Here is a 25,084-nt window from a genome sequence, read left to right on the forward strand (position 1 = left end):
TTATCAATCAGAAATATTTACACAAGAGTATCCTTGATGTTTAATACTTCCTGAGTCATTGTACTCACTGCTTGTCCCATTTTTTTCCTATTCCATTCACAGACAGGATAGATCAGCTGATAATTTGTACTGTGGCTTTTAGTAAAGACTGTTATGGAAGAGTATCAGTAGTTTAAACAAATTAGTATATTTTAGCATAAGTGACCTTAAAACAAGTAATATTGATTGATTTAAAATACACATGTACTTACAAACATTAGAAGTAGAGGCCACAGTTTGTTTAGCATTTGCACCATATGTCCTGTATTAAATTTTCTCAAATAGCTACTTCATTAAAATTACAGTTTACAATAAAAATTTGTTCTCCACAATTCACCAAGTAGGAGAAGTTGTTAGAAAAAGATTTACATAGACTATACAATATCTGCATTAGGAGGTACTGAGTGATACCACACAGCAAATATTGACAATTTAACTCATTAAAAAGGAGGAAACTCTGTAGTATGTACTTTATAATGTCTCTATAAATTTTATCAATGTATCACTGACAAAGTAATTTGATCGCCGAGTCGTAGCTCTTCTTTCATATTCTCCAACTATTTCATGCACAATGTGTCTATAGCAGTTACAAAGTTTGTTAGTTCTGTGCAAAGCTAGATTATTTTCTGTTGAATAGTACATTATATTTTCTCTTGAGAATAAGAGAAATTTTTTCCTTCTAGCTAGTTATAAAAGGTATTACAATGTCAGACTTAAACATTTAGAATTCCTGAATCACATATTCCATAACTGCCTGATGTTCAATGCCAAACTAAAGTTCACAATTTTTTAATCGGTTTTGAGATCACTCTTCTCTTTTTTTCATTATTAACAGTTCTAGTCATTCAGTGATTCTTTTGTTCTGGTCCATTATTATTATTATTATTATGAACTTGTAAAACAGCGGCAATCAGTTCCAGAAGTATTTCCTGGCATTTGGTACCAAAGAATCTGCACTGACTAATAAGTAGGAAATAATGTGATGCAAATGTCAGTTAAACACTGGCAAGTCCGGGATGGAATAACAACAGTGTTATGAAAAGAATAGATTGCTACTCACCATATAGAGAAGATGAGTCGCAGATATGCACAACAGAAAGTTTGCTATGCATTTTAACTTGTGGCCAAAAGGCCTTCTCTTGAAGTAGAAAACACACACACATTCACACTAGTACAACTAACATACAAATGAACACTGTCTCTGGCATCAGATCACAGCAGCCAGAGACAGTGGTCACATGTGTGTGAGTTGTACTTGTGTGAGTGTGTGTGGATGTTTTCTACTTAACAGGAAGATCTTTTGGCTGGAAGCACAAATGTCTGTTAGGAAGATATTTAATTGCTTTTAAAACTGGGTTTCACTTTTCATGTATTAACTTATTCAGTAGGTGCTCTTGCTCTACTACATGATTAGGAATAAACGTAAGACTAAGCTTTAATATGTCAGTGACTTCATGGGTATATCTCAAGTGTCTTCACCACTTATCTCCCCTTTTCAAGCACAACACTATCCCTTTCACCTTATTTGCTCCCCATTCATATTCTTATTTCCAAATCTCATATCTTCATTTTCTTTGTTTTAGCCATTCTCTTCTCATCTTGGAAGTTAGTTCTTCATCATACCCCCCCCTCCCGCTCCCCCAAAAACAGGAACTTATTTCATTATTTCAACCTACCTTATATTTCTGTTCCCTCACCTCTGCTGTTCCTTTTTAACCCACATTCCCTCATTTCACTCATTTTCTTTAACTTTTCATGCCCATCTTTGTTGTACATGTAAATATTATATGAGAGGTATAGATGAACACAATTTATAAAGTGCATGACATTATTCAGCTGCTTTGGAAAGCACAATATTAATTTATGGGGATAATTATATATTTTTTCAGATATATGATGATATTTTGATTAGGGAAATTATCATTTTGCAGTCTTTGTTACTAATGTGGCAGAATATTGCCAACCACAAAGTACAGCTTTTATTATATTTGCAATTCTAATAATCAGTCCGTCCAAGACTATAACTGACTCAAGTTTCCATTATCCATAATGTACATTGTGCTGTTTTGTATTAAATTATTCATCTTTCATTTCTTTAAGTGTGTGATAGTACTATAGTAAAAGTATTGTAATGAACTGATTTTCACAAAATGTGCTCCTTAAAACTATTTTGAAACTGTTGTCCTGTGATATGGAATTTCACATGTTGTTCGTGTCACACAACTTTCCTCCTATTCTATCATTTGTAATGGCAGTTAATAAAAAAAGTATGAAATGAATTTTCTGTTTGTTTTACTGCTTCCTTCAAGTGTGTAATAAGTACCTTGCTTGTAGGACCTGATCACAAAAAAGTTGTGTACCAAGTATATTTCCATGCTGTGGATAACAGGTTGTTCTGTACTGATTATTATGATAATTATTGCTTATTTAATTACAAAATACTGCACAAGTCAGCTGAAACTAAGAAAGGGGAAATATAAAACCAAAACTACAAGACATCTTTTAGAGAATAAAGTTATAAATAGAAATGATTACAATAGCCTAGTGTAATGCTTAATTTGAAACAAGGAACAAGAGAACAAAGACTTTAGTTTGACATCTCATTGACACCTGCTCATTTGAGACGGACGACATCCCACTTGGCCAATGAAGGGAATGAAATCAACAGTGACTGGTTTAAAGGATCCATATAAGCATTTTCATAAATGATTGAAATGATTGCCAGACACCTTAAATTTTGAGTAGAGATGAGAATTTGACCACTAATCCTCTTGAATGTACCATAAATAGACAAACAACACTCACCTACCTACATAGTCAACTTTCAGATCATAAAAAGATAACAGAAGCAGTCAGCTCCAAGCATAAACAAGTAAGAATTTGGAGAGCCGAGTGGTGAGGAGTGATGCTGGGAAACAAACCCTGCATTCCTCTCGCTGGGCCAGTAGGATTTGCACTCCTGCAGAAGCTGGACTGGCACACAGTCATGGGAATTACCATTTCCTTCTGGTTTAATGAGAGCTACACGAGAACCCCATGATGGAGCAGGATTAGTCTGTTCACTTATTCTAAAATAAGAAAAGACAACAATGCACAATTCACAAATCACAGCATTTGGTAGTGACTGCAGCACAATTATTTTTTGAGGTTGGCAGCAGATTTGGATCCACGGTTGCCACCATGGTAGTGGTGGCTCTGCGTCTCGTCTCTCAGAGCAGGGTGCCCTGATGCGAGATTAAACTGTGGATCCTGTAGAGCATTCAGTATGGTACCCGAAGTGTCACAACCCCATGGTTGTAGTGCTGCGATACTAATGCAAAATGATTTCAGTACAAAAATGGCTAGGTATTTACATGCTCATGAGCTGCACTTTCTTTGGCTCTGCTATGCATTGTTGCAAGTATACTAAACACTTCCATGATTGCTGGAGTGGAAAGGCTTGTGTCTTTTTCTGCTCAACTATTTCCACACTTAGCCTATCTAGCTTGCCTCGCAATGTGCAACAGCTGTGTTATGTTTTGTAAGGCTTAATATCCATGGTCATCTGTATCTGGCTCTACTGTAATCTACTTCCTACTTTGCGTTGCACATTTTTGACTAAATTTGGTCGGTACGCTACAGTATGATTATAAAATACTTCTCTCTCTCTCTCCATCTGGTGACCCCTACACACAAATAATAATTGTATTTTACCTTGGTAATTCAGCTATAAAGAGTTATGTATCTTCTGCACTGGACAGATTACAGTATTCAGTTACACTGTTGAGTTCTGTATTTTCTTTAACATATGTACAGTAATAAGTATCTTGCTTGTAGCATCTGATCACAAAAAATTAGTGTACCAAGTATAATTTTCATGACTAGATATTTTCCTACATTACACATTACAAGCTTGAACTGAGGGAGGTCCAACATACCTTGTTTAAGCCAGTATTTGGTAAAGGATAGGGCAGAAATATTCAGATCATTTAATGTTATTTTTATTTCATTAAGTTTATTGGACAGCAATTGAACATTCTGATGGAGCAATTTAAAATTAGGTATGGGGAATATATCATTTGTTGCTTGCCCATTTACCTCACTTTTTACACTAGTGTCTCTATTGGTCGAAAAATACTCATTTTTTCCAGTGATGATATTTTTGGTACTTGGCTTATGGATTTTTCCATCTCCTATCTTCTGCTTCTGACATCAATATGTATGCAGAACTATTGCTGTTGGTGTTGATTTGCTCTCAATTCTGATGAGAATAATCTTTTCACTGGAATGTTCACAGCAACTTACTATCTGTTTTACCTACATATTCATGATGATCCTCCTCCTGTTACATCATCTTCTGCTGCTGGTGATAGTACCCTATATTTACTGGACCACAAATCTTTTATCTTCTTTTCATTCTGCTTCACTAACCTCCCTCCTCCACCCCCTCCCCTCCCCCGTTTTTATACTGAGCCTTTAATTTCCATTTTCATCTTGTCTAACTTGCCTACTACATTATGACATCTGACATTCCACATTTTGATTTGCAATACAGCACCCTTCCATTAATTATTCAGCCTTTTTCTCATGGTTGTCAGCTTGTTGGCAGTCGTCTACCAGGGATTCAGATAGGGTGCTAATCTAGAATTTTCAGCAATGGAAAGGATATCATGACACCTTTTCAATTACAAGCCACTTGCTCTGTGGATACATGTTGTATCTCTTTAATGCAGTGGTTTCCGTTACCTTCTGCATCAATATGCTATCGATCATTGCTGATTCTTCCATCTTTTAGCAGCAGTTTCCCATCCCAAAGGTAAGAGGGTACGCCGAACCTTTGTTAGCTCCCCCTAGCTCTTTACCAAAGCTATTTGTAGAATGAAGGTGACTCCAAAACTGGAAGTTTTTGGCCATCATTGCTTATGGTGTTTAATCGAAATTCAAACAGTCAATGGGGCTGAACTCTGGACCCAAGATGTTTTGATTACTAGTCAGGGACATTACCCTAGACATCCACTAAGAGAAAGACTGACTTCACAAACGCAAGTGTAAATGTATGAAAGAAATAGTTTTCCCCTACATTTAAGTGCTCACATAAACATAGTCTTTGGACCCGGGTCCACAGTTGTATCACAAAGTCAAGTACTGATACTATTGGTAGCACACTTCTCTTTTGTAATGCACAAACTGTGATGTTGTCTAAGTTGTTGAGAGTTTGCTATGATTACAATTCTTAAATTAATTTCTTGACAAATCTTCCTCTCAAATTTTCAGATAAATGCATTTGAAACATTATACTTCTCTGATTTACAATTTTATGAATATTGTGCCAAAATGATGTACAAAGTACTGATGGAGTCAGGAGGAGCAGGAAAATGCCAGACAGCCAGCCAGGAACTCCTAATGACTTGATTGTGGCTTCTCACCGTGATTCATTACAAGCAGTATCAGTGTGAGTGTGGCTGTGGCATTCCACAGTCTCCTATGTGCATAGCATCCATCAATGCTGAGAGACTGTTTCCACTCCTTACCAGACCAGCTAGCTTTGCAATGTTATGACGGCTGTGTTATATTTTGTAAGGTATAGCATCTGTGCTAGCCTGTGGCTGATACTGGTGCAATCTAAGTCCTAGACCAGGTCCTTCGGGTCACCTTAAACTAAGTTACTCTTATGTAACTAGAATGACAAGTTCTGTGGTGGCTGCTGCAACTGGCACGGTCTGCTGTCTATTCAAGATTACTTTTACCATCACATTCTGTTAAGCACTACTTATCCTAGGTTCTGTTATTTCCTTTTAGTTTCACTTAGTTTGCAGTTACAGTCTCCTCTTCTGCCTCCTAGGCTCTGGGAATCCAATCCATCAGGATTTGAACAGTGGCTGGGTCCAAACTTCGTCTTTTGTTTTGCTTCTTGTACATGCAAATAAAGGCTATGCTTAGCAAGTAAGTGTCACTGTGGCACCTGGTATGGAAGTGATCAGTGTTTTGCTATGGTACTGAATTTCCAGTACTGAGTTACATACTGCACCAATGTCTCCACAGAGATTTATCCCTCTTGCTCATTAATGATTTTGTCTATGGACTGAATTATCTCGGGTCCTAATGTCTGGTTCAATGTAGTCAGATTTGTGGCTGGTAACACATCCACGGGTTCCTCCAGCCAATACAAGTGAGGCTGCAGAATGCATAGACGGATTATTTTTGAAATTGTGGCAGGCAGATGGAAAGGAGATCCCACTATTTCAAATGGTGTCCCATTCATTAACAATCCACTCCCATTCAGCTCCAATCATTTTGCTATCATGTTTTTCCCCTTTTCAAAACAACTGGCTACTACTATCACTTTATCAAAGGTGGAATACAACCAATGTGCCTCAACATGCTAGAAATAGAACTCAGGCCTAATCACATCTTTCTTGCAATCATTTCCAATTTTCTGACTCACCAGTAACTTCCCTGTACAGGGGTTCTGACCTTCTGTAACTGCTCTGTTTGGGCAAACTTTAACTTCACCCCTGTAATACTTCTGCAACTCCATTTCTCCGATTTTCATATGCCTGCTCATCATCCGCAATCAGTACAAACCACTGTACCTTCACTATGACAAACTTTTTCAGTATACCCCACTTAATGGGGTATGCATGGACTACATACACTATGTGATCAAAAGTATCCGGACACCTGGCTGAGCGAGCGAGGTGGCACAATGGCTAGCACACTGGACTCGCATTCAGGAGGACGACGGTTCAATCCCGCAACTGGCCATTCTGTTTAAGGTTTTCCGTCATTTCCCTAAATCGCTCCAGGCAAATGCCAGATGGTTCCTTTGAAAGGGCATGGCCAACTTCCTTTCCCGTCCTTCCCTAATCCAATGAGACCGATGACCTCGCTATCTGGTCTCGTCCCCCAAACAGCCCAACTCAACCCACACCTGGCTGAAAATGACTTATAAGTTCGTGGCGACCTCCTTCGGTAATGCTGAAATTCAATATGGTGTTGGCCCACCATAGCCTTGATGACAGTTTCCACTCTCACAGGCATACGTTCAATCAGGTGCTGGAAGGTTTCTTGGGGAATGGCAGCCCATTCTTCACAGAGTGCTGCACTGAGGAGAGGTATCGATGTCAGCCGGTGAGGCCTGGCACGAAGTCAGCGTTCCAAAACATCCCAGAGGTGTTCTATAGGATTCAGGTCAGGTCTCTGCAGGCCATTCCATGACAGGGATGTTATTGTCGTGTAATCACTCTGCCACAGGTTGTGCATTATTAACAGGTGTTCGATCGTGTTGAAAGATGCAATCACCATCCCCAAATTAATCTTCAACAGTGGGAAGCAAGAAGGTGCTTAAAACATCAATTTAGGCTTGTGCTGCAATAGTGCATGCAAAACAACAAGGCGTGCAAGCTCCCTCCATGAAAAACACTACCACACCATAACACCACCACCTCTGAATTTTACTGTTGGCACTACACATGCTGGCTGATGACGCTCACCGGGCATTCGCCATACCCACACCCTCCCATCGGATCGCCACATTGTGTACCGTTATTCGTCACTGCAAACAACGTTTTTCCACTGATCAATCATCCAACGTTTATGCTCCTTACGCCAAATGAAGTGTCATTTGGCATTTACCGGTTTGATGTGTGGCTTATGAGCAGCCGCTCAACCATGAAATCCAAGTTTTCTCACCTCCCGCCTAACTGTCATAGTACTTGCAGTAGATCCTGATGCAGTTTGGATTTCCTGTATGATGGTCTGGATAGATGTCTGTCTATTACACATTACGGTCCTATTCAACTGTCGGCAGTCTCTGTCAGTCAACAGACGAGGTCAGCCTGTACGCTTTTGTGCTGTACATGTCCCTTCATGTTTTTATTTCACTATCACATCATAAACAGTGGACCTATGGATGTTTGGGAGTGTGGAAATCTTGTGTACAGATGTATGTCACAAGTGACACCCAATCACCTGACCACATTCGAAGTCTACGAGTTCCACAGACCATCCCCCCTGCTCTTTCACGATGTCTAATGACTACTGAGGTCGCTGATATGGAGTACGTGGCAGTAGGTGGCAGCACAATGTACCTAATATGAAAAACATGTGTTTTTGGGGGTGTCCAAATACTTTTGTTCATGTAGTGTAACATTGGTACTGTGCCTGCTTCCCTCTGACTGGAAGGGAAACTGAAATGTACATCTTTGCTTCATTGGTCCTTACTTTCATGATGGCTAGGTTAAAATAAAAAGGTAAGTTTTTGTGACTAGGTTCTGAAGTCAAACATAATCCTGGTGGAAGCTCCTTTTGCTCTTCCTGTAGCCCCTCTAGGTACTGATCTGGTGACAACAAGTTTAATCCTGGTCTTCCTCTTGCAGCTTTCTCCATAGCTTCCAACAACTCAGATACTTTCCCATGTGCATCCCACATGCTGTTTTCCAAGAATCGTAACCATTTGTCACCACTAGTTCCATACCCAGTAACTTTCCTTTGGTTTGTAACCTTCTGATGTTCTGGTTCACTGATTCCTCCACAGTTTTCACATACTTTCACATACTTCACCACTGTCCCAGTCAGCTAGTGTAGTAACCAAGTATTGTTTAAAAACATCTTTCTCCAAACTTGCAATCTTTGTGGTGTGCCACTCACTTTCTGCATTGTTCTCTTTTATCCAGTGTTTCATTTCTTCTACTGTGTCATTCATCCTCCAGGTGTCCTCGTCAGCTGCTCCAAACACACTTTTCAGAAGTCAGCCCCAACATCGATCCCACCCCTCCTTTGTGATAGATTCTTTTATGTGTTTGTCTATTTTTTGTTTGTCTGTTGTCGATGTATTATGCTCGCAGTAAAAGGTCATAACAACGTGATAAAATTGTCTCTGATAGTGCTGTTAAAATAATTACTGTTTGTTGCGCATATGAAGAGTCTTGGAAGAGACGGCTGGATATTTTCAGCAACTATTCATACGTGAGATTGCAGGTTCGAGTGCTGTTGTCCACGTCTCTTCCCGTACACGTTGCATTCAATCTGAAACAATTCTGCTATTTCAATACTTCCAAAAATGCTCACCTTTGTTCTCATGAAATAATAACGGTTTATTGTGTCTCTTGTACAATTCTCCACATAACATCAAAAGAAGCAAACAGAAAACTCTAGTTACCCTTAGTTACGAGTAAACCACAGAGAGAGTAATATTCAGAGTCAACGATATAATTATCATAGAGTCTCTCAGATTACGTCTTTGCCACTTAGCTTTCTCACAGTCGATTCAGTACATCACATATTTATTATACTACACCTTGTCGCAAGGTGTACCTAACCTGAGGACAGCAATACCGACTACCCTTTCCTCTCCAATAAGTCTGGTGCTGGTCCACAGCAGTTCATTTTGCCTACACTATGCCTTCACTATACTTATACCTAACAAACGCAAAACATAATTCTACTCTTGTCTCCAAGGTCTTAATGTGAACAGACTACTTCCTATTGGTTTGTCCAAAACCTTGTGTTCACTTTTCTGTGCCTTCTCTTTCACTTTTCCTTTCTGGTCTGACTCCCCAATTCATGAGGTAACTTCCAGACTCCCCTGAAATGGTTTCAAATGTTCCACATGTACAGTTTTCATCCTTGGTAGCAAATGAATCTTGACATTCAATAGTGAAATAGTTTCCACAATTTGGTATGTCCCTTGATCCTTGTAAAACAACTACTTCATCTTCCCCTTTTGAGTGTAAAAAGCCAATAACATTGCCTCTTGACCATCATTGCAGCACCCTTGCTGTACAGCGCACTGCTTCCTCTAGCTTTTCCAGCGCCCTTGTACTAGCCTTGTGGACCTTGCTCCATATTTCCTTTATCACTCTCACAAACTCTTCAACCAATTCTTCTGTCTTACCTTTTTTGGATTTTAACATACAGAATGGCATCTTATGACCATATACTACCTCATATGGTGACAATCCTATATCCGTGTGCTGTTATATGGCTACTCTGCAAATCACATTTAAGTGCCTGGCAGAGGGTTCATCGAACCATCTTTACAATAATTCTCTGTTGTTGCTCTCTCAAACATGGAAAAAAACTAACATCTATAGAGCGCTCTGATTTCCTTTATTTTATTATGATGATTGTTTCTCCCCATTTAAGTAAGTCAATAAAATAATTTAGCATTCGGAGTACAAAGTTGATAATTGAAATTTCATGAGAGGATCCCACCACAATGAGAAATGCCTTTGTTTTAGTAATGTCCACCCCATATCTTGTATCGTATCCTTGACACTCTCTCCCCTATTTCTCAATAATACAAAACATGCTGCCCTTCTTTGAACTTTCTCGATATACTCTGTTTATCCTATCTGGTAAGGATCCCATACAATGCTGCAGTGCTCCAAAAGAGGATGGACAACGTAGTGGTGGCAGTCTCTTTATTGAAGTTTAATGGATTCCTTTCAGCGTTCATGTGGATGACCTCACACTTTTAATTATTTAGGGTCAGCTGCCAGTTTTTGCACCATACAGATATGTAAATCAGTTTGCAATTTGTTTTGATCTTCTGATGACTTCACTGACAATTGTGAAGTATGGTATCAAAAGGGAGATTGGGGGAGGGGGGGGGGGGGTTGGGAACTGGCAGCTGATAGGAGGATAGGAAGAAAGAGAACGTGATCTGACAGTTTTATCAACAACACCAAAACCAGGTATCTACCACTACAAGAGTTAAGTGGAGAAGCGCCTCAGGTAGAACGAGGAGCAGGAAATGTGCAACACACTTCAACAGAGACCAAGAAGCCTAGGAATGTGCAAAGTGTTAGGAAGAAGAAAGTGCTGCTGCTAAGTAGTAGCCATGGGCGAGGTGTAGGCCCTCAGTTACAGGAAAGTTTAGGGACAGTGTTCCAGACCACCAGTATTTTCAAGCCAAATGCAGGGCTAAGTCAAGCAATAGAGGACTTAGGGTCTTCATGTAAGGAGGACAAAAGAGGACCATGTAGTGATAGTGGGTGGGGCAGGAAACAGTTTGGACAGGGATGGGGCATATGACATAGGTGGTGACCTGGACAATATAGCTTCCCTAACTCACGGCACCAACGTACACTTTGTCGAGCTGTTCTGGCATCATGATTGACCACACCTTGATGGAGCTGTGAGTGAATCAATGTGGGGTTGGGGATGGCTCTGAGGGCAGCCAACTTTGTTCATGTTTCTATGGTGCCCATTGGGGCTATCAACAGATGGGGTATCAGTAGGTGTGGCCTACACCTAAACAGGACTGGGAAGGGAAGATTGGAGCAGCTGATTCATGATAGTAGGATTCTCGGCCCACACATGGCCAAATACCTGTTGTCATGGATAGGAAAACTTAGTCTTTTTTAGGATAAATCCAGACAACAGGTTCCCCTGCCTAAAGAGTATCTCCAGCAGTTTAAAAAAATACTGAAACAATCACTCATAAGGCAGATTTTAACACTACAAATATCACACATGCCAGATGTCACAAAGAAAAAAAAAACTGGGAAGAGTAACATGGGGCATTTCACAGAGATAACAATCCTCCATCAAAACATGCAATCAATAAAAAATAAAATACAACTATTAGAAGTTCAGCTCCAATCTTCGAACTGCACATTAGTTTGTGCTACTGAGCACCGGTGTAGAGACAAAGAAATCCAACATGTAGTATTATCATTGTATGAAAGGGCAAACTCTTACTGCAGAACTATTTCAATGGGTGGAGGATCATGCATTTATATCAAAAAAGGAATGCAGTTCAAACCAAGACATGACCTCAGTACAGTAAGTGAAGACAAACACTTTGAAATATCAGGGCTTGATATCACCACGAAATTAATCATTTTGTGTGTGTATAGATCTCCCAGTGGTAGTGTGGACATTTTTTTCAATAAATTAACAGAAGTTCTAGATAAAGTCTCAAGTACAAACATCAACATAATTCTGTGTGGGGGCATTAACATCAACACTAATATCATAAATTAATCCAGTAGCACCCTCATAAATATCCTTCAAAGTTTTGGCATGTCCTTATTGGTCAGTAGTGCTACAAGGGTTACTGCAATGACTGCATCAGTAATTGACCATGTGGCCACAAATATGGACAGGGAAAAATTTGATGTAGCTGTAAAAGATCTCGGACTATCACACAATCTCTGTCAAATAACAACAGTAAAATCAGGCATTGGATCATTTCCTTAACTACAAGCCTACAAACAACATCTTATCATAAATCAAGATAAAAGATTTTTCAAAAGAACTAGCAAAACAAAGCTTGGATGAAGTGCATAAGGAAACCAATGTGAATATGATATTCTCTAAATTCTTCACATTATTTAAATTATTTCCAGAAGTATGTATGTCTGTATCAACATCTCACAGAAACAGCAGGTATTAAGAAGTCCTCACAAATACTTAAATATCTCAGTTCTATGAAAGAAGTCACAATGATCCAGAATTCTTAAATTTCTATCATAGATATAAAAAGATCTATAGGATGGAGCTGATTGCTGTAAAAAAAGTCATTTAATGACAAGGTAATACATAATGCAGAGAATAAAAGCAAAGCAGTCTGGGATGTTATAAAAAAGGAAATGGGGAGAGGCAAACAAACACAGAATAACATACTGGTAAGGGAGGGGGATAAGGTAATAAATGATCCACAACACTTAGCAGTCTATGTAAACAAGCATTTTTCAAGTATTGCAGAGAAGTTACAGCAAAAATTCCCCAAAACAAATATAAGACCTGTAAATAATGTTGCACTAAATACAATGATGTTACTTCCAACCACAGAGAATGAAGTCAATAAAACTGGTCAAAAACTAAAAAAAAAAAGGTAACTAGGCTTAGATGAAGTACCAATGTGCGTGGTGAAACAATGCATAGATATTATACAATGCCCCTTAACAAGTAAAATAAATGTATCCTTAACATCAGGGACATTTCCAGAGCAGTTAAAACAGGCAATAGTTGTACCTTTGCTTCAGAAAGGTAATGCAGAAAACAGAAAATTACCGGCCCATTTCCCTGATGCCACCATTCTCAAAAATAATAGGAGCAATTATGAGAGACAGATTAATGAATTACCTGAATAAATACAATCTTTTAAGTGAATCACAGTTTGGTTTCTGAAGTGGCAAAAATACTGATCCAGCCATAGTAGAATTCATTTTGGGGAACAAATGCACAAAACATGAACACAACTTTCAAACTCCAGAAAAGAGCCATAAGAATAATAACCAAAAATAGTAGTTGAGCTGAAACTTCCTGGCAAATTAAAACTGTGTGCCAGACCGAGACACGAACTGAAGACCTTTGCCTTTCATGGGCAGGTGCTCTACCAACTGAGCTACCCAAGCATGACTCACGACCTGTCCTCACAGATTCAATTCTGCCATTACCTTGCCCCCTACCTTCCAAACTTCACAGAAGTTCTCCTGCAAACCTTGCAGAGCCTGGGGGGATGATTCCAGATGAGATTTTCACTCTGCAGCAAAGTGTGCACTGATATGAAACTTCCTGGCAGATTAAAACTGTGTGCCAGACCGAGACTCAAACTTGAGACCTTTGCCTTTCGCGGGAAAATGCTTTACCAACTGAGCTACCCAAGCACAACTCACGACCCGTCCTCACAGCTTCAATTCTGCCAGTACCTGAGAGGGCTCATGATCCAATTGCTCAAAATAATTTGAAGAGAATGAGTTTAGCAGAATTTCGGACAATGTTTGATACCTCTGAATTTAAACATGTATTTTTGCCAACATATCGAGGGTAAATTGAAGTCACCAGTATGTATGAGTTGGGTTCATCTTTGAAATTAGACTAAAGTTTTGTTGAACCTTTCAGCAATTTTATCATCTGCGTTGTGAGGTCAGTAAAAGAATCTAATTATTATTTAATTGAGCATTTACCGAGTCTAACTAAAGACTATGGGTATCTATTTTTTTACTTAAAGTCACACTTAGTTCCTTTCTTAAAGTAGCATTTTGAGTTTTGATTAGATTTACTAACTCTGGCCAGTCTGGCCCTCCTTTACTAATTTTCATAGCCACGCCTAGTTCTAAATTTTCTCCAACATGCTGTTCCTGATCCATAATTTTACAAGCTTTAGCCCTAGTGAGCATCTAAAAATTAACTTATAAGTATAATAACTACACTAATAATGTTCATTCAACAGCTTATACCACATTGTATTAATACAATAAAGTTCTGCTTTACCCTCACCCGGCATAGAATTTGGGCTGCGTCATTGAGCGGATGTGTGATCAGCACCGGTGAACAGCAACTGGTGCCGGCAGCATTGGATGCTGGTTTCTGCGTCTGCATACCCACGATGTGTGAGAACGGTATACTCCCCACACCAGATCATCTTAGTCGTATCGTTCTAGGTGTATCTCTTCTTAGTCTAATATGTCAAGATCATCTCTCCAGTTTTTCTCATTTTGGCTTTTTCACTACTTCTCCCTTATTTACATTTACAAATTTTCTCCATCGGATATTTAGGCAGAATCCAATTCCATGAAATGGTTCTTTTGTCTTATGCTTGGTTGCTACAACAACACTTGACAGCTTTTTCTCTCGCTTTTGTCTCAAAATTCCTTTTTTCCCTCGGTCCTTTCACACCGGTCGCCACGTTCTAATGTTTTTGATGACAAGAATGTGAAAAGTTGGATTGCTACCTTCTCACTTCTTTTATATGTGTATACTTACTCGATATGCATAGCCCATCTTCTTCTCTGGATAGCCGGCTACGTCATTCTCCAAAAACTTCTTCTCCGAAGAATGATGCTAGTGAAAGGAATATATATGATCACTCTCTCTCTCTCTCTCTCTCTCTCTCTCTCTCTCTCTCTCTACTAATGAAACAAGTAGGTACTCTAGTTCACTGTTGGTGTGTTTCAACTACCATAAAGAACAAAATTATCATTTCTTACATAAACATTAGATTTCTTGTAAGTCACCCATGTCGTCCCACATTAGACACAAATTAAGATACATTTACCACATAGTTGATTCAACAACCACGGAAATCGTGAACAAGTCTTGCCTCTAGCACATCTGTGTTAAAGAGTGACCTCTACTTATACTAACTCACAGGAACTATCTACTTCAACTTCACTACAAGATAAACTACTACTAACAGCAACAAACATGCCACCGCCAACTGTATGAATCCTACCCTTTCTGAACACCGTTAGGTCCTTCACAAGAATTTAAGCTGAATTTATCTCCAGCTTTAGCCAGCTTTCAGTGCCTTTAATGATTTGAGCACTGATGTTTTTTATTAGTGGTTGGAGCTCTGATACTTTCTCAACACAGCTTCAACAATTTACAACTGTTATACTGGTGGTTCTCAGATTTAGATTCTTGCTGCATTTGACCTGCGCCCTTTGAGACAAACCCTTCTTGGTCTCCCCCAAGGCCTTCTAACCTGAGAAAAACTGCCCAGTTTATGGCTGCCCAGTTCATGGCACATTGACCCTGCTACCCATGTATCCACTTCCTACATGTAATGGACTCCTGACCTATTTAGCAGAAATCGAAACCCCACCACCCTATGGTGCAAGTGAGGAATCTACAGCCTACAGTGACAGAACCATTTGAGCCTCTGATTCAGTCCTTCCACTCAGCTCTGTACCAGAGGACCACAATCAGTCGTGTCAACTATGCTGCAAGTGGTGAGCTCTGCTTTCATCTTGCAAGCAACTGGCAGCCTTTACCACTTCTGATAACTGCTTGAAACCAAAGATGATTTCTTCAGATCCAAAGTGACACATATCATTGGCACCAACATGTGCCACCACCTGCAGTTGGCTGCACCCTGTGCTCGTCATGGCATCTGGAAGTACCCATTCCATGTCCCAAATGACTCCAACTGGTATGCACACAAGAGTGTACACTGCCATTCTTCCCCTCCTTGTCAGTCACGTCCTTATGGGGTCCCATAACGCATCTAACATTGGAATTCCCAGCTACCCGTATTCCCACCCTCCATGATTGGCTAGATTTTGCTACCTGAGAGGTTTCCTCTAAGACATGACAAGCGACTGCATCTGCCTCAAGGGCATTGTCAGCCACAGAGATAGCACATGGAACATGTTTGTCAGAATACGGAGAAGGCATTACCTCCCCCCACCCCACCCCCACCCCCCACCCCCAGGAAGGTTTTCACACAGCCTGCCACTTTCTAAGGTAACCTCCCACTCAACCACAGGTGAGGGTGTAGTGTTTCGAGAATTTCCGCGTATATTCTAGAACCGCTCGGACTTCTACCGTCTCGAACACATAATATTTTAAATATAAGTGTGAGAGAGACTATCTATTGCACGCATCACCTGTCTTTGTGTACAGTTCTGAAGTGTGTAGTGAGAAGACTGTAGACACGGTGGTCGAATGGCACCAACAGATACTTGTTGATCGCACCAAGGAAGTTGTAATGAAAGAACACGGCAGTCCCAAGGAACTTCTGTGCTGGTTTATAGCTTTGACTATTACAGTGGGGGGAAAATAATAATAATAATAATAATAATAATAATAATAATAATAATAACTTTTAACACAGATATGCTAAAAGCAAGACTCCGTGGTTGTTGAATCAACTATTTGGTAAATGTATGTGAGATGACACGGGTGACTTACAAGAAGTCTAATGTTTATGTGAGAAATGATAATTTTGTTCTTTATGGAAGTTGAAACACACCGACAGTAAACTAAAAGTATCCTTTGAGTACCTACTTATTTCATGAGTAGAGAGAGAGAGAGAGAGAGAGAGAGAGAGAGAGAGAGAGAGTGATCATATATATTCCTTTCACTAGCATCATTCTTCGGAGAAGAAGTTTTTGGAGAATGACGTAGCCGGCTATCCAGAGAAGAAGATGGGCTATGCATATCAAGTAAGTATACACATATAAAAGAAGTGAGAAGGTAGCAATCCAACTTCACATATTCTTGTCGTCAAAACATTAGAACGTGGCGACCGGTGTGAAAGGACCGAGGGGAAAAAAGGAATTTTGAGACAAAAACGAGAGAAAAAGCTGTCAAGTGTTGCCGTAGCAACCGAGCATAAGGCAAAAGAACTGTTTCATGGAATTAGATTCTGTCTAAATATCCGATGGAGAAAATTTGTAAATGTAAATAAGGGAGAAGTAGTGAAAAAACCAAAACAAGAAAAACTGGAGAGATGATCTCGACATATTAGACTAAGAAGAGATACGCATAGAACGATACGACTAAGAAGATCTGTCTGGGGAGAATACCGTTCTCACACATCGTGGGTATGCAGACGCAGAAACCAGCATCCGACGCTGCTGGCACCAATTGCTGTTCGCCGTTGCTGTGCACACATCCGATCAATGACGCAGCCCAAATTCTATGGCGGGTGAGCGTAAAGCAGAACTTTATTGTATTAATACAATGTGGTATAAGCTGTTGAATGAACATTATTAGTGTAGTTATTATACTTAAAAGGTTAATTTTTAGATGCTCACAAGGGCTAAAGCTTGTAAAATTATGGATCAGGAACAGCACGTTGGAGAAACTTCAGAAACAGGCACAGCTATGAAAATTAGAAAAGAACGGCCAGACTGGTCTGAGTTAGTAAATCTAATCAAAGCTCAAAATGCTACTGTAAGAAAGGAACTAAATGTGACTTTAAGTGAAAAAATAGATACCCATAGTCTTTAGTTAGACTCAGTAAATGCTCAAATAAATAATAAATTAGATGCCCAGAGTGAAACCTTGAATAGTCAAGCAACCAACCTAGCTTTGTTAAGTGCCAAGGTTGATGCACAGAGTAGACAATTTAGTAATCTAAGCGAAGGCATCGATGCTTTAAAGACTGAATTTGACACTTTAAATGGTAAAGTTGAAAATTTGAAATTAGATTTAAAGAAGGAACTAACTAATTATTTAAGCATTCACGTAAATCAAATGTTTGCTGAATTCAACCAAACACACACACACAATTTTCAGAATTTGACAAAAAAATTAGAACTGAATATTGAGGAGAAATAAATAGTGTAGAATTAGAGATTAATGAAAAGTTAGGATCATTGGAGGATGTATGTAATGCTCAGTTTAATGCTATGAAGCAGGGATGGCATACTTTGAAAGATAGTATTGATATGTTGTTTTTGTTGTGGTCTTCAGTCCTGAGACTGGTTTGATGCAGCTCTCCATGCTACTCTATAATATGCTAGCTTCCTCATCTCCCAGTACTTACTGCAACCTACATCCTTCTGAATCTGCTTAGTCTATTCATCTCTTGGTCTCCCTCTATGATTTTTACCCTCCACACTGCCCTCCAATGCTAAATTTGTGATCCCTTGATGCCTCAGAACATGTCCTACCAACCGGCCCCTTCTTCTTGTCAAGTTGTGCCACAAACTCCTCTTCTCCCTAGTTCTGTTCAATACCTCCTCATTAGTTACGTGATCTACCCACCTTATCTTCAGCATTCTTCTGTAGCACCACATTTCGAAAGCTTCTATTCTCTTCTTGTCTAAACTATTTATCATCCATGTTTCACTTCCATACATGGCTACACTCCATACAAATACTTTCAGAAACCACTTCCTGACACTTAAATCTATACTCGATGTTAACAAATTTCTCTTCTTCAGAAACGCTTTCCTTGTCATTGCCAGTCTACATTTGATATCTTCTCTACTTTGACCATCATCAGTCATTTTGCTCCCAAAATAGCAAAACTCCTTTACTACTTTAAGTGTCTCATTTCCTAATCTAATTCCCTCAGCATCACCCGACTTAATTCGACTACATTCCATTATCCTCGTTTTGCTTTTGTTGATGTTCATCTTATATCCTACTTTCAAGACACTGTCCATTCCGTTCAACTGCTCTTCCAAGTCCTTTGCTGTCTCTGACAGGATTACAATGTCATCAGCAAACCTCAAAGTTTTTATTTCTTCTCCATGGATTTTAATACCTACTCCGAATTTTTCTGTTGTGTCCTTTCGTGCTTGCTCAATATACTGATTGAATAACATTGGGAAAAGGCTACAACCCTGTTCACTCCCTTCCCAAACACAGCTTCCCTTTCATGTCCCTCGACTCTTATAACTGCCATCTGGTTTCTGTACAAATTGTGAACAGCCTTTCGCTCCCTGTATTTTACCCCTGCCACCTTTAGAATTTGAAAGAGAGTATTCCAGTCAAAATTGTCAAAAGCTTTCTCTAAGTCTACAAATGCTAGAAACGTAGGTTTGCCTTTCCTTAATCTTTCTTCTAAGATATGTTGTGTTCCAACATTTCTGCGGAATCCAAACTGATCTTCCCCGAGGTCAGCTTCTACCAGTTTTTCCATTCGTCTGTAAAGAATTCGCGTTAGTATTTTGCAGCTGTGACTTATTAAACTGATAGTTTCGTAATTTTCACATCTGTCAACACCTGCTTTCTTTGGGATTGGAATTATTATATTCTTCTTGAAGTCTGAGGATATTTCCCCTGTCTCATACATCTTGCTCGCCAGATGGTAGAGTTTTGTCAGGAATGGCTTTCCCAAGGCCATCAGTAGTTCTAATGGAATTGTGTCTACTCCCAGGGCCTTGTGTTGATAAGCATAGCAAATTTATGCCTGTCATTCAGTCGCAAATTACAGGTGTAAGTACACGAGTAGACAGTGTAGAAAGAAGCTTCAAAGAGAAGATAGCAAGCTCTGATATCATAAATGTGAGTAGTCTGGAGGAGCAGATAGAGTAAATTATAGACTGCAAAGTCACAGAGAGAATAACATCTGGGAATGCATTGCCTATGGCCTCTTCTGAATTTACTGATACCAGGAAGAGCATAGACGAACTCTGGAGAGAAGTCAAAGTTATCCAGGAACATCTAGAAAAAAGAGTATCTTCACGTAATGTTGGGTTAACTAGGGAAGTGGTGACTGATTTGCAGTGGGGAGACTTTCAAAGGAAATTTGAAGAGAAATACTGCTCTGCCAGTGCACAAGAAAAGCTAATATCAGATCCATGGGACCCAGGCGGAGTCATATATCCCCCAGGGATGCTAACATTCTGAGTTAACGGGCGGAGTGATGACCGTTGGGTCCCGAGTTGTTTTCGGTGTTTCTTCTATAATAATTTTTATGCACCGAATTTCTTCAAAATTTTAAGTTACTCTACCATCCCACACTCAAGGATACTATGAAAAAAAAAGTACTAAATAGCGTTTGTGATTACGTCATCCCCAATGATTCCTGGTGGGGGATTTCCTTGTTCCATTCAGTCAGACTACTAACAACCTCTGACTCCCTATAAAATCACTTGGGGGACTCAAGAAGCTACTGCATATGTGTTTCTGGTACTACTCTTATGTATGCATGAGGTTGGGATTTGCACACTGCATTTGCACCTACTTGTCCCCAATCCAGACTAGTCCCAATTTTGCTCAGATGCAGCATGAGGTGGAAATTTGCACACATGTTGTCTCCAATCTCTGTCATTTGGCACAGCCAGCCTTGGGACAAGATATATTAAGTGCGCCTGGTGAGCTCTTATCTCCCTCGGTTTCGACTGGTGTGGTCTCCATGTATAATTAAGTCATATTTTTGCTTGTAATGATCTTCATACATAATCTCTTCACCAATTTCTTTGCAAACCTGTTTGTAGAGGTCTTGGTAAAATCAGTGTCATCAATTTTTTACGTATTATTGATATAAGGTGTCATTACGATGACTCCAACACTGGTTTTCTTGAAAGATGCCGGGTAATCCTTTCATTGATCACATATTTCTAGGTAAATATGGAGAAATGTGTCCTGGTGCATAACTTTCAAAGTAATTTCTGAAGTCATGAGAATACTATTCTCATACTGAATGTAATATAATCAGGCCAGAGTTCCAATTTATATTTCTTGATGCATATTTTTCGTAATGAACTGAAGGAAATATAAGTTAGCAAAACGTATAATGTTGGATGACTAATTAAACAACTGTGATAACACTGTATATAGATTTTCTGCTTTGTACAGAATACCTTTTATGAGATGTGTTATAGATGGGAGGGTTTATATAAGTTTTGAAAGGGGTGGGTACTGTGGATAACAACATGATTTACGAGAACACATAAATCATGACTAACACAAACACACACCGCACCTTACAAACGACCCTCACAAACAAGGGTGCCTGGTTCTTCATCACTTGCCATTTCCATAGGCTTGCTAAGATTTCTTTCTGGGACCTCAAGGGTGATGGTGGGAATGTCCGTTCTGTAGGAGACAATTTAACACCAAACCTCCTGCAGTGTCTCACTCAAGTACCTACAAGGTAGGGATCCTGGGGAAGGGCGCTGGGAAGGGTTTCCTGTCTTTGGGGCTATCTTCTTTCTCTTCTTCGATCTTAGCAACCATTTCTATTTATTTCCTTTCTTACTTCTCGTTTGAGGACCTATCTATTTTTTCCCTCTTCCCCTATTCATATACTTCTATCGCAGCAGTCCTTCCTGCTTTCCATGGCTTCCAATAACCTACATCTTATCTAATCATGATGCTTTTTTAAGAAAAGTCAGTGTAGCAAATACTCCGATAAATTGGTGAATAGTAGGATAGTGAGATTTGAATTGTAGGTAGACATAGTACCTACTAATGGTATAGGAGTTGAGAAGTAGAGGAGGACTCCAGAGATTAAATGATGTATTATAAAAGTGAATCTGAAGTGTAAAATAGATTTGTAGCTTTACCAGGAAATAACACTTCATGCAGAGGGGGCCTCAGTCCATTGTACCTCGTTTCGAAGGAAAAAAAAATCTAGACACTAGAGTATGAGATAAGAGCTAAGAGAAAAAATATATGTTGTTTATCGACTGAGTATCAGGCATGTAATGTGTTTTAATTTAGGAAAAAAATGTTTTTGGTGATGGACTGAAGTCCTTTCTGCGTGGACCAAAATAGATTTTCAGGCTTTTAGTAGTTTCTTGAGGAAAATATAATGATTCCTTTATTACTTTGAGGATATGGTTATAGTTAGGAATGTGGAAGGATCATGAGCATTAGATAAAGCAAAACAACTGGTTTTCAATTAATATTTGTTAAGAAAATAACTGAGAAGAAAAACAATTCAATACATCATTTTGAGTTTCTTTAGTCATCTTGCTCTTCACTGTTAACAACGTCCCTTGTGGGCCAATGTGTCACTTTGTGGTAGAATTCTTCATGCTCATTCGGTATATAAGGTAGTAATCTAGTAATTTCCTTTATTTTTGCTGCTTTTATTGGAGCTTTCCCCATGGGATTTGCACATTTGGGTGGAAAAGTAGAATGTGACATAAGGCCAGGTTGAGACAGACGGAATGTGTGTTTCACAATACCATCAATACACTGGGATGTTATTATACATAGACAGAGTTGGCTACTGTATGAAAAGTACATCACTGTACTGATTCCGAAATGTACTTTCTGGTCTCATCGTACTGACTTCAGTATAGTTTCTTCTGATATGCAGTTTCTTTTATAAAGAACTGGCCATCAGTTCTTGAAATCCAAGATATCCTCTGTTTTCACATCACATAGTTTAAATTTCACTGATGTGCTACTCTCTATGATCAGTTTGGTTATTTCATGCACACAATGTAGTTGATCATGCCTTCAAAGGATGTGTTTGATTGTAGCAAAATCCCTGTCACAGGGCAGAAAAGAATGACCTCTGACTGGAAAGAACTGCTCAATTTGTTTAAATTGGCCAGTGTCTATTAAAAATAAAGCAGCCTTCCTAAAGTGTGGTTCTTATTCTGCCCTGCACAGTTAATGGAATACAAATGTAGCTCTGTAATTTCAGCAGGAATGTCCTGCAGGTAATTATACAAGAAAGAACATACCTCATTGCATCCCTTCCTGGCAATACCCTTATGATAAATGTATATTTCTTCTCGATATCGTGAATGCAAAACACATTAGTAGTCACATTGGTTTTCTTCCCCTTCCTTGCAGCTATATCCCTAAGGGGCCCCATTATGCGCCTGACGTTGGAGCTCCCAACTACCAGTAAGCCCACCCCCTGCGACCGCCCAGATCTTGTAGACTGAGGGACAACCCTGGAACAGGACAAGCAGCCATGTCTGGCCAAAGATCAGTATCAGCCAGAGACAGAGCCTGAAATCGGTTCGTCTGACAAACTGGAGAGGCCTTCCGTTCAGCCCTCCGGAATGTCTTTCGCCCCCTCCCACAGCTCAAGACGACCTCCCACTCTACCACGGGTGAGGGGTCAGCCTCAATGTGGCAGTATCCCGGGCAGCCACAGCCGTAGTCCGATCGGGGGATGCTTGGGACGAGCTGGCCGTCCCCCACAAACCCCCGTATGGACCACCACAGTGATGCCCATTGGCAACAGCCTCAAGCTTTGTGACCGAATCCAACACTGCCTGAAGCTGGGAGCAAAGGGATGCCAACTCAGCCCTCATCTGAACACAGCAGTTGAAGTTCCTATCCATGCTAAATATTGTTGTTCAAAGAACGTCTGAACTAATCTACAGAGAGCACAAACAATTCAACACAAGATTTAAACGGTTATTAAAATACAAGACTGCTTAGTAAATGGAGTAATGCTGCTACTTGCACACTGCTGGTACACTGCTCAGCGGCAGAAGGCTAACTGTCCTGTCAGTAACGTACAAAGACTGTTTGAAAGAAATAAACAAATGACAGACGACTACGCGACTTTACACGTCACAGATATTAAAATGCAAATCTGCCCCTGCTTAACACGAAACCACACAATGATCACAAGTGCGTTAAGAACACTCAACAAAGTTTCAACTTGACTACAACACTTATATGAATGCTAAATAAGCCACTTGCTGCTATTTGCGCACTCCTGACACACTGCTGTGCGGCAGAAGGCTAACTGCACCTCCAGCATTCAGTTATCCAGAAAGTATTATATTTAGTAGAGGATATATGATAGATTCGCTGTGATTGGCAAGTTTATAAAGTTTTTGTTGAGGTGTCAAGTTACTGTGGTCTGTGTTATGACACGTGCCAAGAAAAACACTATCTCCAGTCGTAAGGGCGGTATGGATTTGACGTGGAAAACTGCGATTTAAGCCCATCGGTAGCCATGAGTAAGATGAAAGAATTTGCATGGAAAATTACGTCCAGTCATAAGGAGGATATAGACAGTGATATTTCAACGTGAGACTCGTCCCAGAGCCACAACTGTCAGGAGGAGGTACTTTCAGTACTTCACTCATTGTCGAATGCCACCAGATAGGTGCTCCAATCGTAATATTTGATTGTAATTACAGTTATAAATATGTGGCTGGATTTCTTAGGACGACTGTTCAGGTTTGTGGCCAGAACAAATTGACATTTCAGGTTTAACTGTCATGAGCGGTGGGTACATAGGTAAGTTCCACCTGGCCGGATAATTCGTTCTTGCCCATAGCTGCGGCGACAAGTCCCATTGGTGGCCCTCGCGGTACTCTCTGGGTAGCTAAACAGCGAACCATTATTCAGTAGTAATTGGGCTGTGTCTGTGATTGTGTGTGTTGCATGTATTCTCTGTGGGAAATTGAGCAATTTAATATCGATCACTGCCAATTGTTGGCGTTGGACATACTGATAACATTCGAATTTCTATCACTCCAATCATCCCCAGATGTCCTCCATGGCTGGTGCATTGTGCTTTGGCATGCACACGTGCCCATGACTGCAGTCTTGGTGGAAATTTTCCCCAAACTCTGAGGATTGGTACGGATGGTGTACAAGGGCACCGGCACGATGCATGTGCCGGCCGCGGTGGTCTAGCGGTTCTAGGCGCTCAGTCCGGAACCGCGCGACTGCTACGGTCGCAGGTACGAATCCTGCCTCGGGCATGAATGTTTGTGATGTCCTTAGGTTGGTTAGGTTTAAGTAGTTCTAAGTTCTAGGGGACTGATGACCACAGATGTTAAGTCCCATAGTGCTCAGAGCCATTTGAACCATTTTGAACGATGCATGTGGACATCTGGTGAGTGAGTGGGCTGTATGTACATGAGTTTTCAGTGATCCCAGACATCTAGCCATGACAACTACTGAGCAGACATAAAGTGATCGGGAATTCCACAAC

At 40.0% G+C, this 25,084-nt stretch overlaps 1 protein-coding gene across 3 annotated transcripts in view; it reads left to right on the top strand.

Moving 5' to 3' along the window:
• LOC126195835 (lysophospholipase D GDPD1-like) overlaps positions 1-25,084 on the top strand; it is a 211,298-nt gene that overhangs the window by 167,738 nt on the left and 18,476 nt on the right. The gene's annotated exons all lie outside the window — the stretch shown is intronic.

This window comes from Schistocerca nitens, chromosome 1, assembly GCF_023898315.1.
Source record: "Schistocerca nitens isolate TAMUIC-IGC-003100 chromosome 1, iqSchNite1.1, whole genome shotgun sequence".
NCBI lineage: Eukaryota > Metazoa > Arthropoda > Insecta > Orthoptera > Acrididae > Schistocerca > Schistocerca nitens.